At 48.0% G+C, this 15,944-nt stretch overlaps 1 long non-coding RNA gene across 3 annotated transcripts in view; it reads left to right on the top strand.

Moving 5' to 3' along the window:
* The window catches only part of LOC308621105, a 47,012-nt gene that overhangs the window by 22,895 nt on the left and 8,173 nt on the right, over positions 1 to 15,944 (top strand). For all 3 annotated transcript variants that reach the window (XR_014016397.1, XR_014016398.1, XR_014016399.1), the window contains exon 2: positions 8,485 to 8,549. This is a non-coding gene — a long non-coding RNA (uncharacterized lncRNA). The remainder of the gene's footprint in view (positions 1 to 8,484; positions 8,550 to 15,944) is intronic.

Consider the following 15,944-nt stretch of genomic DNA (forward strand, 5'->3'; position numbering starts at 1 on the left):
ACACCCACCACTCCACTTTCTGTCTCTATGAATTTGACCCATCTGGGGACCTCACAGAAGTGGAATCATGTAACATTTGTCCATTTGTATCTGACTTATCCACTTAGCTTAATGTCTTCGCGTGTCATCTGTGTGGTAGCCTGTGTCAAAATTTCCTTCCTAGACCCCAAAGCCAGTGTGGACAGTACACAGTGAGTGAGAAGGAAATAAAACCGTGGGTCTGAAGAAGTTCAGATGTTTGCCAAGTGCAGTGGGAAAGCAGTGAATGAGAGGTGTCCTGATCCAGTTTGCACTGAAAGAGGAACAATTGATTTTGGCTGCTGCATAAATGGATGGGGTGGGGATTCAGTAAGAGTGGAAGTCGGGAGACCCAGATAAGGTTAGGAATTTGGCGTGGTAGTCCAGGAAGACGATGTCTGAGAAGATGGAGAGAAGTAAACAGGTTCTCTATATTTGGAGGGAGAATCAGCAGGGCTCATCGGGGGATCAGATTGCGGGGAGGTAGTGGGGCGCTATTCTGTTTACTCTGTGTGCACGTGTGTGCTTATGCCTCTACTGCTGAGACTTAATTGTTTCTACAAAGAAACACTAACCTTTCCTCTTAAAAGTGGAATTGTTAAATTTTCACTGTTCATACAAAGAAATGTCAATCTTTGAAAAATACATAAATGGTCTTTGTATCAATTAGAAACTTTCCTTCCTGTTTGTGGGTGAATAATATCTGTTGTGTGAATATACACACTACATTTTCTTGATCCATTCATCTGTCAGTGAACACTTGGTTTGTTTCCACAGTTTGGCTCTGAATCTTGCTTTTGAATTATTGTTTGGACTTTGATGAGAAGTATCTCTGTTGTTCAGGATGTGCCCAGAGGTTTATTCTGTCTTCTGATCACTTCCATATTTCTAATTAGCCCAAGCAATGCATACGTAGAGTCAAATCAGTTCATCCAAGGTGCAGGGACTGAGTGTCTCTTTGGTTTGCACTCGTGGACTTTCTGAGATGTTCTAGGTCTCAGAGGCCGTGCAAAGAGTGTCTGAGGTCCTCCAGAGCTGCCACAGCCTGGCTCTCCTCAGGGTCTGCACTGCTGGGAAAAGCACTGCTGCTTGAGGACCTGTGTCCCTCTGCTGTAGACGTTGCATTGTTAGGAGGCAAATGAATTCAGATTTGCGTTCATCATGCTTTCAACCATCACAGCTGATTGGGTCCTTGTATAACAAAACAGAAGTTCACTCTCCCTCTTGGCTAACAGGCTTTCAAATATTGGAAGGTTGGTATTCTGTCCCCATGAAAATTTCTCTTGTATACTGTGAAATACCGTGATTGCTTTATCTAGTCTTCAGATCTGGATTTGCATAATCCCACCCCACCGCACCTTGTCCAAATGTGCAACAGTCGGGTGGGACCCATCTTAAGATGTGTTGGTATGTTGTCCAAAAATGGCGTAAACAGCCCAGATTGAATGTGATGTTGTAAGTGAGCAGGACCTTGTGGGGCCTTCCTGGGACGGATTCTCCCCATGTCTTCTGCCTGCTTCTTGTCTTTAGAAAATTTTAGCCTCCTAGCCTTCCGTGAGTTGGAAACAAACAATTTAATCAGAGAAGGGAGAAAGTGCCAAAAGAAAGGACAAGAGTCCCAAAAGACCAAATAATACTAGTGTAGCCGTTAAACAAAGTCAAGGACCTTTAGTTCCTCCTCAAGGGCTGTAGATACTGTTTTGAGCCACGTCCTTGGAGCTGTTTTGCAGAGACTGAAGCCACCAGCAGGGGAGAGGAAGGTAACTGCATGCTGCCCACAAGCACGTAGACCCCAGACCAGCTGGAACCAGCCGGTTGATGATGTTGACCTCAGATTACCTCACCACCAACCAATCGGAAGAATGTCCACAAGCTGACCACACACCCCTCAACCTCCTCTCCCTCACCCCACTCGTTTGTAATTCACTTTAAACATTTTTTAAATTTTATATTGGGAGTATAGTTGATTTACAGTGTTGTGTTAGTTTCCGGTGTACAGCAAAGTGATTCAGTTATATGGACACAGATATCTATTCTTTTTCAGATTGTTTTCCCATTTAGGTTATTACCGAATTTTGCTTTTTTTTCGTGGTGCTGTGTGGCTTGTAGGATCTCAGTTCCCTGACCAGGGATTGAACCCGGGCCCCGGCCGTGAAAGACCAGAATCCTAACCTCTGGGCCACCAGGGAACTCCCTAGGTTACTACAGAATATTGAGTAGAGATCCCTGTGCTCTACAGGAGGTCCTTGTTGATTTCCTGTTTTATATATAGTTGTGTGCATATGTTAGCCCCAACCTCCTGATCTATCCCTCTCCCCCACCTTTTCCCTTTGGTAAACATAAGTTTTTTTTCTATGTCTGTGAGTCTGTTTCCGTTTTGTTCAGAAGTTCATTCGTATCACTGTTTTAGATTCCACACAGGAGTGATAGCGTATGGTATTTGTCTTTGTCTGACATCCTTCACTTAGTCTGATAATCTCTAGGTCCATCCATGTTGCTGCACATGGCATAATCTCATTCTTTTTTATGGCTGAGTAGTATTCCATCACACATATGTACCACATCTTCCCTATCCATTCCTCTGTCGATGGACATTTAAGTTGCTTCCATGTCTTGGCTATTGTAAATCGTACTGCTATACATATTGGGGTGCATGTGTCTTCTTGAATTATGGTTTTCTCTGGGTATATGCCCAGGAGTGGGATTGCTGGGTCCTACGGTAGCTCTAGCTTTAGTGTTTTGAGGAGCCTCCACACTGTTCTGCATAGCGGCAGCCCCAGTGTACATTCCCACCAACAGCCTCACCCCATCTGTAAACACCTTTCCCTGAAAGCCACGGGGGAGTGGGGGCCTTTTGAGCCCTAGATACCTGGACCCCTTGCTTGTTGCCCCGCCATAAACGCGGCACTTTCCTTCACCGTGACCCGTGTCCGTAGACGGGCTTTAGTGCGTGCGAGCGAGTGGACCCAAGTGTGGTTCCGTAACAGCGTGTTTGGAGATCAGCAGAACTGTCGCCTCTCCTCCTCTCTCTTCCTCCTGCGGATGCAGTTTAATACAACAACGGCTGTAGCTCTAGTGCAGAAATATCAGTGGGGTGAAGCAGAAGGGCTTTGTCAGTACAGTCCTTTGGGCATGAGAGTCCCGTGGAGAAAATATTCCAACACAGATGCCTGGACCCAGCCTCACAGATACTAATTCCACAGCACTGAGCCAGGGCCTAATTTTAACCTTCTCAATGGACATGCTTCTGATGTGGAAATGACTGGGTGGGATGTGCCACCCAGGCTGGTGCAGTAGGGGGTCTTCAAGGCATCGTTGAATGCAATAAGCAGGAGGGAGGTGAACCGTGACCTGGATTTCAAAGAGGCAGGGCTGTGGCCGGGCCATGGGTCCACAGCTGAGCAGACGTCTGTGTCAGCCTGCAGTCCTCCTGCCAACGGGTCCGTGACAAGCCCTCCAGCGGCCTGGTGCTGCTGCGGATGAGCAGCCCTGGGATCGGAGTTCAGCCCAGGCACCTACCTGCTACATACATAGTGCATGTGCTTGTGAGGAAACCGCCCTCTCCACCAGGAAGCCTGGAGCACATCCTCCCGTACAGCCCTCAGAGGGGACCAACCCTGCTGACACCTTGATCTCAGACTTGCAGCCTGCGTAAATGTCGGACAGTGCATTTGTGTTGCTTAAGCCCGCCAGTGTGTCGTATTTTGTGACGCAGCCCAAGTAAACTGCTACGACCTGTATTTTGAATAAGAAGGAATTCACATGAGACGGTCACTTTCCTGCTTCCCCTGCCTTTATTTTTTTATTTTTATTTGTAAAAAATTATTTATCTCTCTTAGGCTGCATCGTGTCTAATTGCAGCACGCGGGCTTAATTGCCCCGTGGCGTGTGGGATCTTAGCTCCCGGACCAGTGTTCCCAGGCTTTGAACCCACGTACCCTGTATTACAAGGCGGATTCTTTACCACTGGAACACCAGGGAAGTCCCTCCCCTGCCTTTAAATTAAGACGTGTCGCTGAGCTTCAAAGAAGAGCCTGTCCTTTTCTGTTAGATTACAAACTTGAGTTTTCTTCTTAAACAGTGCGTTTCCTGGTTGTGGTACATGCGTTAGTGTTGAAAACAATGGTTGAGAGACTTTAAGAGGAAAATGATTTTACAAATCCTGAAGATGGATGCCAGTTATCTTGATAAAATTGGTATGTTAAGAGACCCAAAATAAACAGGAGAAAACACAGGCAACTACTTAGGAAATGCAGGATGGGAAAGGCTTCTTCAAGTACAGTGTCCAAGCTGATGAAAAGTATGAAGTGAAAGTGAAAGATTTGAACACAAAATATCTTTTTAAGTGTCTGTATAACAGAATGTGAGAGGAAAACATTAAGTTAAAAAGATAAAGAACAGGGATTGACAGATACACACTTTTATATGTAAAATAGATAAACAGTAAGGACCTACTGTATAGCCCAGGGAACTATGTTCAATATCTTGTAATAACCCATAATGGAAAAAAGAACCTGAAAAAGAATACATATATTCTTACATAAATACATGTAACTGAGTCACTTTGCTGTACACCTGAAATACTGTAAACGAAGTATACTTCAATAAAAATAGATAAGTGACAAAGTAGGGAAAATATCTGTATTTAATAGAAATGCAGATACAAAAAGAGAAAGCTTTATATTGTAAATCTCCATATATATGAAGAGATCTTAATGAAAGCAAACTAAAAGGTGGCCATTGCTGCTTCTGGTCAAGGTGAAATCGCAGGGTCCAGGTTTACCCTCCTAGCTTCAACAACTTTAAAAAGGGGGAAATGTATGAAATGACAGTTTTTCGCCTTTTGGAGAGAGGGGTGAGTCGTGAGAGACATCAGCTCACTGCTGGACATCCTGTTCATTGGGATGACTCCGTACTTATTATTCCCTTTTTTAGAGCATTTCCTGAAGACAGCTTGTAATAGAAAGACTTCCAGAGAGTGTCCAGGGCAGGGGGCTGGGGAGCCCAGCATGTCTCTGGGCTGGAGGGATAGAGTGAGGTGTGGAGGTGGGCACAGCAGCTGGGGTTCACAGGCCACCCCAGTCTTCTGCTGAGACACGGTCAGTGCACGTGGGTGAGGTGAGAACTGGAGGCCTGGTGGCGTGCTCATGGGCGCACTGCCCTTCCAAGGCGCTTCCCAGCAAGGTACTCTGTGTAGCTGATGTCCTTACGTGGTGAACTTGGAAAATGCGAGAAATGCGCCCTGGAGGTTTGCCAGGCTCAGGCTCAGAGGAGGTGTGGTCACTGTCATTCCCACACAAGCAGCATTTCATCGGTGAGAATTCAGGCAGAGGCCACAGTCAGCAGCAGCAAGAACTGGAAAAGACCATTCATTCGTGGCTCTAAGCAGCCACTTCCAAGAGCAGTTTTGGAGAAGCACACATTTTGTGCAGGATTCATTTAATGTGGCAGTTCAGCTGGGGAAATCAGGAATGGGTTAGGTGCTTATTCATTTGCATGAATCATCACTTCTTATTTCCGTTTTTAGAGGATTTCCTCAAGACGCTTGTAATAGAAATACTTCCTCTGTCCCTTTCGTAAGTATCTAAATCTTTTTAAAAGCGAAATCAGTCTCTTGCCAGCATTACAACCCAGGAATGTTTATGTTAAGGACCTGAGAGCTATCTTCTTTATCTCTCTGTCACCAGGGGAGTTTAGGCTAGGTGTTAGGCACTTTCCTCTGAGCTATAAGTACGTGCTTGTCCTAGAGATAGGAGAAGTTGTCTTTCTCCTTTGGATAAAGGGTATTAACTAGCATGGACAACCACCGAGATGACCAGGTGAATTTAGGATGTACTCTGAAAGAATGTATGCCATTTTTATGGTGGTGTCAAGTCTATTCCCATGAGGCAAGTTCCCGTTTATCTTGAGAACCTGTATGCAACAGATTTTATCTGCTGAGCTATAAAAAAAAAAGGTGAGGTTGATTTCATTTGCACAAACATTAGTGGTTCACCTGTGGGTGCACAGCACAGTCTGGTTTAATGGTTATTCAACAGTAAAACCGTTTTCTTTATCTCTACATTTGTGGAGAGGATTTTCTCGGTTGGCGAGAGATTTTTTATTTTTATTTTGTGTGTTCGTTAATTAATTAATTAATGAGACTGTGCTGCACAGCATGCGGGATCTTAGTTCCCCAACCAGGAATCAAACACGTGCCCCCTGCAGTGGAAACTAGGAGTCTTCACCACTGGACCACCAGGGAAGTCCCTGGAGATTTTATTTTTACCTTTTCCCCTAGCAGCTTTTAAGGAACAGTTGGCCAAGAACACAGTTATATTATTTCACCCCCAGTGATAAATAGTGATAAATCATTACCCTTCTGATTCCATTTTTGAAAAATGATATTTTTACCTAACATAAACAGCATCCTGTATAAGAGGTAAGATCCCAGGTATCTGTTTTCTGTTTTCGGTTTGTGTGTACGTTCTGATTTTCGTACAGTTTTTAATGCGTTGGTTGTGTAATCTAAACAGCTACAGTTTCTATTTTCTTTTCCTTCCGTGGGCAATATTAGTTTGTGTCATGGCTGGGCATTTATTGTATTCTAGGATTTGAATGAAAGTTGTAGCGTTTCAGTTAAGCGAACATGATACCCTCCTTCCCCTCTCCTGGTGGTGGGGGAATCTCAGATGTAACCCGAAATGTCCCAGGGCCGGGAAAGGACCAGGGACCCTGGAGACCATCACAGAGCCCCCACTTGAGGCCACACCTTTCCTTGATCCCTAACAGGAGTGAAGACAAATGGGCAATGGAGTCCCTGGTCCAGGCGGCACAGCCTCGCAGCACAGCAGCACTTGAGCGCCAGATGAGAAGGAGACATTTCATACGTTCACTATCTTGACGGCACGGAGACTTCTGGGAGGCTTCTGGAGTCCGGGTACTTGTCCCGTGCTCCTGGCGGGCTTTGGCAGGCGGACTTCGGGCGTCCGCCTGCGCAGGTGCGCCTCATGATTTGTGCGTGTTGGCGCACGCGCACCGTCGCCGCCCCGCCCTCGCTTCCTGTGCGGGCCCAGGTCGTCGCTGGCCGTCGTTCCCCCGTCTTGGCCTCTTGCGGGCGAGCATTTCGGGGGCCTGCGGGGCGGTACGCTGTCCGGGCCGGCCGGCAGCCCGCGGGAGCGGGCTGTGCGGGCGAGGGTTCGCGTGGGCCGGGTGGAGGCTGGAACTGTGACCTCCGAGCTCGAACCGCGGAGCCCGCGTTTGGGCCGGAGTGGCCGGGCGGCCGGCAGCGGTGCAGTGCCCGACCATGTGCAGCGCGGGGCCAAGCGAGGTCCCGGGAGGGACGTGGGCCCAGAGCCGGCTCCTCTGGCCCAGTGGTCTCGGGAGGCGGAGCGGAGGGACCCCGAGAGAGGAGTGCGCCCGAGGAGCAGCCCCCGGACCGGAGCCTCGGGAGCCCGGGGCCGGTGAGCGAGTCCCGACGGGGTAGGTGTTGCGTCTGCAGGCCTGTAGTTGGTTGTGGAGCCTGCGGCCCTTGAAGAGCAGAGCTTGGGGTAGCCCGCCCCGGGCCCCGCGGTAGAGCCACCTGGAGGGTTTGACCGCTTCCCGGAGGTGGAGGGGCCGGGCTGGAGGACAGGGCTGGCTGCTCCGGATGGGGCTCCCCTGGGACTTGTGAGCTCTGGGTGTCCTGGGGGAGCAGGGTCCACAGGCTCGGCCGGGACGTGCCGCGTCCTCCCCTCCGTCCAACCCCGATCCTCCTCCTCGTCCTCCCCCTCCTGTCGCCGTCTCGGCATCTCGCACGTGTGTCTCAAGGCGCGTCAGCACCTTGGTTGTGTAATGTAAGCGTCCGCCGCCCCCCTGGGTTGTGCCCTGTGGAGTCGCCCAGTGTAATCGGTGCAGGATGAGTCTGCAGGGCTTCTGTCCTGCTGCCTCGGGTGAGGAAGGAAGCGATGGGGCCTGAGAAGGGAGATGACTTGTCCTAGACCCTCACCGGGTGTGCACGTGGGGTCGCTCACAGGACTCCAAACTCCTAGGGCAGGTGTTCTGTCCACTTAAAGTCAGCTTTAATAAAAGATGTTTTCGAGCGTCGCACTTAAGTTTGTAAAGTTTGTACAAATCATTGCAAGACTGAAACGCACCTGAGTGTGTCCCTTTATTCTGGGTATCCTGTGGATGTTGTGATCTAAGTTGTTAACAGACTGAGAAGAGATAAACTATAAGCGTTTTTTAATTTCATATTTAATGACGGAGGTTTATTTTAATAGGATTCAATGTACACTCGCTATGGAAAAATAAAGTATCCCCTCAGGTACCAGAGTCACGTGGGAGTTACAGACCTGAGGGTGGTTGCTCCCTCCTTATTCTCACAGGCCCTTCTGAAGGTGAAAGGACGGGTCTCCCACAGGTGTCTCTTGTGGAGCGCGGGGCGGGTGCTCGTGCACCCCGAGCCGCTTCAGTCGTAGCTTCACTGCCTGCGTTTTCCTTCTCCAGGTCCGCCTCCACTGTCACAGTCCTGCACGTTGTTCCAAGAGCAGCGGAAAATGAGTCAGCCTCTGGTGAGTTTTGCTGTTTACGTATTTACCTGCTGCTGTTCTTTTGTGATAACACCTTGGGAGGCGCATAGTTCAAAAGTTAAAATGGGAAAGTAGGAGTAGGTAAAAGATGTGGTTAGACAAAGTGTAGAGGAGCAGGTCAGCACCAAGTGTTTCTGGCAAGTTCTACGTGTAGATCCCAGGATCCTCTTAGAGCCACAGTACAAGGCTCGTGTTCTTGACATTTGTGGCAGAACACCATCCCTTGCTTGACTTATATGGTCCTGCCAAATCACTTTTGTTCTCGAGCGTTAAAAGGTTTCCCTGAGGATCCCGCTGTAGGCCGCGAGCCTTCCTGAGCGACAGCCCCTAACGTGTTGACGTTGGTGCCTTCCTCGTGCTTCCTGTAAGCCGAGAGCGTGCTGTCCAGGGAGCACTCAGTGCATATAAGTTGTCTGTTCAGTAGAACACCGTTGTCACATAGGTACATTGTTTTCAGTGCTCAGTCGAGGGATGCAATGAGGATCATCTGGAAGAACAGCCTTGTCACCCTTCCAGTAAACTGCGCTCTTTGTCTTACAATCTCAGAGGGTCGCGCTACACACCATGCAGTGAGGTCTCTGGCAAAGATTCTTGTTTCCCAGCTGAATTGTATCGTGCAGCCTGCGGTCTTGGTTCTGCCCCTCCACGGAACCTGATCCGGTTGAGGTGACCTGGCATCCAGCATACAAAGCAGTGGAGATTTGCCAGTCGTCACCTCAGACCGCTGTCGCCTTGCCACCTGCAGAGTCTGCTCTGTTGGTTTCTGTGACAGATCTCTCCTTGCTGTCTTCCTGACTGACTCTGTCTTCCGCCCTCTGTGTGTGTTGTCGTTTCACCCTTGGTCCATGACTCTCCACCCCGTCTGATCTCACCCTCTGGTGCTTTTCACCTCCAGCTCTGTCAGTTCTCCCACCTGGACCAGACAGATGCCTCCGTCCAGCCACTTGCCAGCATCTCTGTGGCGTTTGTCCAAAGGGCACCTCGGATGACTAGATCCAGTAGATCCAGAAATGATTATTTACAGCTCCCCTGCCCCTTGCCTTGTCCTGTTGTCTCTGGCGGCTCATCGTTGCATCATCCAGCCTGTCGCCTGCCCAGAAAAATGAGTTCATTCTAAAGTCCTTCTCCATCCTCTGTTACCACGTTGTAGTGTGAGGCTTGTTAATGTCGTCTTCTGGATGGTTTTTATTCGTTCTCCTTCATCCCATACTTGCTACCATTAAAACAGCTTATCTGTTCATTTCTGTAGTTACAGAAACTTCTTTTCTGTGCCGCTACCTCTTTCCTCCAGCAGCTCAAGTGTATTCTCCACGCTGAGTATTTCTCCTAAAATATTAATCACAGCGTTTTGTCTGCATGTGGGAAGCACTTTAGAGGTTCCCTGGGTGACTGGACAAACGAGGTTGCCGTTCCGCGGAGCCAATAACCATCGAGCCCAGCACTGGGGGGAGGTCCTAAGTCGCCAATGATGTGTTTGGATGGATCTGTGGGGTAAAATCCTGATCGGAGAGGCTTAGGAGAGAGGAGTGGGAGAACTGGGTTTGTTCTGGTCCCAACTTTTTCAACACATTTTGCTGTGATGGGGAAAATAGAAACTGGACAGTAGCTGGGGTAGGAGCTGAGGTCCGGGGAGGATGTTGTGTTGTGTTGTGTTGTGTTGTGATGGGAGAAATAACAGTGGGAATGATCCAGTAGATGCGTGTGGGGGAGGGGAGAGCTGCTGCCCGTGGTCCTGGAGTGGGGAGGGGATGGCTGAGCAGGGTTTCAGGTGGGGAAGCCCTCCGATGGCTTCTGTGTTCTCAGGGAAGCAGCTCCTCAGCTGAGGGTGAGGGTGAGGTTGGGGGTTTGAGGGGAGAGCAGAGCTCTGGGGCCCAGCTCCATCGTGACCATCAGCACACACAGTGCATCCAGCTGGGAAGACTGTACTTGCCTTCCCTGCCTGAAAAGCCATCTCCTTTCTTAAATGTGGGAGTAATTACTCTTTGGGGAGCCTATGTAACTACATGGGTGCTTCTCAGCTCAAAACGAATTGAGTGCCAGTTCTGGCCACAGACATTTTCTGCTCTGCTGATGGAAGGGTCCCCAGAGGAAGTGTCCTGCTTGCCTGGCTCTTGGCCTCGAGGACCCTTCACACCATCTAGTGTTGTGTCTTTTATCTTTGACATAAGCATCAAATGTCTTCAGGTTGTGCATGTGATCTTAAGAAGCAATTCCCTGCTTCCAGGAGCTTCTGTGCTCCTCGGGAAAGGCACTTCACAGACGTAATTACGGGAGAGGACGGGAATCCTGCCCGTCGATACGTAGGGAACTCCAGAGTGCTGACAAAGCAGAGCCTGCTTTTATTTATTTATTTATTCATTCATTCATTTAAATTTTTTATTTGTTTACTATTTAACTTATTCAGTTTTGGCTGCGTTGGGTCTCTGTTGCTGCGCGCGGGCTTTGTTCTCTAGTTGCGGCGAGCGGGCGCTACTCCTTGTGGCGGTGCGCGGGCTTCTCATTGCGGTGGCTTCTCTTATTGCGGAGCATGGCTTCTAGGCATGCGGGCTTCAGTAGTTGCGGGTCCCGGGCTCAGTAGTTGTGGTGCGCAGGCTCTAGAGTGCAGGCTCAGTAGTTGTGGCGCACGAGCTTAGTTGCTCCGCAGCACGTGGGATCTTCCCGGACCAGGGTTCCAACCCGTGTGCCCACCATTGGCAGGTGGATTCTTAACCAGTGTGCGACCAGGGAAGTCCGAGAGCCTGGTTTTAAATGCATTGTCAGAGCACGTGGCTCAGTGACTCGGGGAAGGGGGACGGCCCTCAAGTGCCCAGGACTTGGGTAGCTGCAGAGGTTGGCGAGGCTCTCAGAGCAGCGTGAGGTGGACTGGATGAGGCTCCTGAGGTGCTGGTAAGGACCTCCCTCCTTAGGATGTGGGTCTCCCGTCAGGAAGAGCGGGACGTGAAGGCAGGCAGACCCTGAGTTTGACTGAAGAGCCTCCCCTCTGTGCTGGTTTTGGTTTCTTCCTGTGCAGAAACTGAAACCTTGTAATTGGGACAGTGAGTCATCTGATCAAAAGATGTCATGTGTAGAGACTGTGGACGGCATGAAACGCGGGGTGGGGTGCGGTGGGTCAAGTCAGGGGGACTCTGGGCTCCAGCGCGATGCCCGACAGGAAGGGGCGAGGCCGCGGCGTGTTCCCGCTCATCCTAGGCCCCGGTAAGCAGTATGGACGTTCCCTTGGGGTTTTTCTGAATCGTGAATGAGGTTGAGAGTATTTTCACGTGCTTAGAAGCCGTTTCTTCTTTTTAATTGGTAGACAGTCTTTAGAGCAGTTTTAGGGTTATAGGAGAATCAGAATCAAGCAGACAGCACTTTCCTATACCCGTTCCTCTGGGTTCCCTCCCTTGGTAACGTCTCTGGCCTGTGTGGTGCGTCCTCTCAGTGATGGATCGGCATTGACACCTAATTCTCCCCTGGAGTCTGTAGTTTATATTAAGGCTCACTCTCTGTGTCCTACTGTTCAGGTTTGGACAGGTGTGATGACCTGCAGCCACCACTGCAGTGCCACCCAGAACCATTTCACTGCCCGAAACATCCCTGGGGGCCACCTTCCCTACCAGTGCCCTACCAGAACATCCTACCAGTGCCCCCAAGCCCCTGACAGCTGCTGGTCTTGTTACTGTCTGTGTTTTTTTGCCCTTTTGAGAATGTCACGTAGTTGGAGTCCTTCATTCTGTGGTCTTTTCAGACTGGTGTCTTTCTGTTTTTATATGAAGGGCCTGTTCATGTCCACTGCCTGTCTTCCTGCCCCAATACTGTCTTGTTTTGTTTTGTTTTGTTCTGTTTTGTTTTCCTTGTCTTACTGCCTTTCAGAGTCGTCTTAAATGTTTCTAAATTTTTCCAGTTGGGGTCCTGTTAGTAAACATTGTTTTCCAAGGTTTATTGTCATTTTCCTGTATTTTCCCGCATTGCTATATAATTCATTACTTTTTTTTACTTTGAGAGGTTGAATACCATGCATTTCAAAAGTTTCTCAAAATCAGCACATTTGTGTGGATAAGATTCCTAGTTGAAGAGCACCCTCCTTGGTCAGTACTGGGGTGCAGCTTCTTTGCGGGGGGAGGAATGCATTGGTCTCCTGGTTCCCTTTCTGTTGGGTCTCAGTTCCCCTTGCTGGTTCTGGGCACTGCATCAGCCACTCTCCTGGGATAGGCCAGGCAGGTGGGGTCCTCACTTCCTGGCTCCAGAAGTTGTGTGTGTCTGAGAACACCTTTGTTTTTCCCTGAGGAGCAAGAGGACTCTTTTGGTTGGGGAGCGGCATCCTAGGACTGCGGCCCTTGGGCCCCCACTGTTCTGTGTCATTTGGGCCCCAGCCATGCGTGGGAGATCTCTGACACAGGGACGCAGCTGTTAAAGTCCTCTTGGGGTTGTGTCATTTACAGTCCTCTGAGGAATACTCCTTTTCTTTAATGAAATTCCAGTGCTTAAGCTTTCTAGTCACTCATGAAAGGAATCTCAGAAAGGAAAGGAGACCGGTCCTCTCTGCCCCCAAGCAGGGGAGTGAGCCGACACTGTTAACCTAACAGTGAGAAAGTGGCTTGTGGGAAATGTGTAACCAGTTCTGAGTTCTGTGATTACAAGGCTGTCTGTGGAATCTTACTGTACCAAGGGGTCTTTTAAGACACATACATCATGGGTTGTTCCCTTGTGTTTTGAAACTAACCTAAAACCCCTAAATATTTGCAGTTCTGATTGCTTTCTTAATTTGTTATCCAGGTTTCCCGAAATCCATTTTCTTAAAGTTGAAAGTGCGAGAAGAGTGCAATTTTCTCATCTTCCCTTTACATAAAAGTGAATGTGGTCAAGCCGCTTAACCCATCACCAAATAGAAAATCATCTGGAACGTTCACATTAATGCTCTTTTCAAGCAGGAACAGTGCGTATATTTTTATGCCCATTACCAGTGAAAACTATAATGTTTTCTTATTGTGCTGTTTTTTTCGCATCAGGCAAAATGACAAGCAATTAGAAAAGCCCCACAAATCACACATTTTGTGAAATTACAAATGCAAAACCGGAAAGTAGAATAAGGTGCGCGTGATTCTACTTAGGCATTAAAATTAGAGTAGTTCATGGTCTGATCCCTCACTCTCTTGCATTTGGTAGTAACTTTCAGTGTGTGAACGAGTGGGCCCCCAGTCTTCATCCGGGCAGCCACAGATGTGACCAGCGACACCTGAATGGAATATGCGCAGAGCTTCTGGAAGACTTGCTGTCGATTTCTGAGCCAGGCTTCTCGAGGCTGAGCCGAGGCAGTTCTGCACAGACGCTTGTCTGCCTTGGGCGGCAACCAACTCTTTCCCCCGGCCCCCCTCATCCCCCCACCTCGTGTGTCCTATCAGCAGCTGGGCACCCTCAGCCTAACCAGGCCAGCAAAGCCTGGGTCCCAGACATCTCTGCATCTGGAGCTGGGGGTCAGGTGACCTGGCATCTCAGGGGACCTTGCTAACAGGACCCATCCTGCCTCTTCGATTGTTCCACATAAAGAACTTTGATTTGCAGTCAATGTCAGGAGTTTGTTGCCATCTGAAACGGCCTCTGAGCTTGGCATGGTCTTTTCCTTAACCTCCTCCACACCATTCCTTAGTTACACTGTGGCACGTGGGGTCTCAGTGTCCTGACCAGGGATTGAACCCAAGTACCCTGCATTGTAAGGCAGATTCTTTAACCCTGGACCACCAGGGAAGTCCCTACCCTTATGTTTTAACAGTTTTGGAGGTCTTCACAGAGATCTTGGATGGATTCACCTAACATCACCAGGTAAACTTCGTTTCAAAAGTAGTGCACCTCATTCCTCAAAACTTTTAAAGTAGAACTAATTATAAGATCCAGAAATTCCACTTCTGTGTATTTTTTCGGAAGAAAACAAAAACACTAGTTCAAAAAGACACATGCACCCCTATGTTCATTGAGCATTATTTATAATAGCCAGTGTATAGCAGCAACCTAAGTGTCCATCCATAGATGAATGGATAAAGAAGATGTGTCATATATACATATATATTTATATGTATACGTATATATATATATATACACATATATATGTATATGTATATATATATAACTGTACACACACACACAATGGACTATTAGCCAGAAAAAAAGAAAAGAAGAAGAAGAATGAGGGGCTTCCCTGTGGATGCAGTGGTTAAGAATCCGCCTGCCAGTGCAGGGGAAATGGGTTCAAGCCCTGGTCCGGGAAGATCCCACATGCCACGGAGCAGCTAAGCCCGTGTGCCACAACTATTGAGCCACGCTCTAGAGCCTGTGAGCCACAACTACTGAACCCACGTACCACAGCTACTGAAGCCCGCTCACCTAGAGCCCATGCTCTGCAACAAGCTAAGCAACCGCAATTAGAAGCCCATGCACCGCAAGGAAGAGAAATCCCCGCTCGCTGCAACTAGAAAAGAGGCTGCATGCAGCAACAAAAACCCAATGCAGCCAAAAGTAAAATAAATAAATTTTTAAAAATTAAAAAAAAATGAAATCTTGCCATTTTGTGGCAACATGGATGGAGCTAGAGTGTATTATGCTAAGTGCAATATGTCAGACAGAGAAAGACAAATACCATATGATCTCATTTGTATGTGTACTCTAAAAAACAAAACAAATGAACTAATGTCACTAAACAGAAACAGACTCATAGATACAGAGAACAAACAGGTGGTTGCCAGAAGAGGGTAGGTGGATGAGTGAAATAGGTGAGGGAGATTAAGAGGAACAGATAAGCAGTTAGAAAATAAATGAGTCATGGGAATGAACTATACAGCATGGGCAATACAGTCAATAGCATTATAACTTTGTACGGTGACGGATGGTAACTAGACCATAACTAGAGTTAATCTTGGTGATCATTTTCTAATGTACAGAAATATTGATATTATGCACCTGGAACTAACATAGTGTAGTAGGTCAGTTACACTTGAATTAAACTTTTTTAATTCAAACGAAAACAATAGTGTGCCTCGTTAACTAGAGATGCTTAGTCATACAGCAGTTCTCTAGAACATATTCATCCTGTGTAACTGTAACTTTATACCCGTTGAACAACTCCCCATTCTCTCCTCCCCCACCCCTGACAATTTATGGGTGACTCTTTTAGATACCTCACCTCATATAAGTGGAAACACACAGTTTTGTCCTTCTGTGACTGACTTATTTCACCTATCATAATGTGTTCTGTTTATATCCCCGTTGTCACAACTGGTAGGATTTCCTTCTAATAGGAAAGTCTGAATAATATCCTATGTATATACCCCATTTTCTTTATCCATTTCTCTGTGGATGAAAATTTGCATTTTTTTCCTACCTTGGCTCTGGTGAATAATGCTGTAA

Source organism: Mesoplodon bidens, assembly GCF_964165515.1.
Source record: "Mesoplodon bidens genome assembly, chromosome: 7".
Taxonomy (NCBI): domain Eukaryota; kingdom Metazoa; phylum Chordata; class Mammalia; order Artiodactyla; family Ziphiidae; genus Mesoplodon; species Mesoplodon bidens.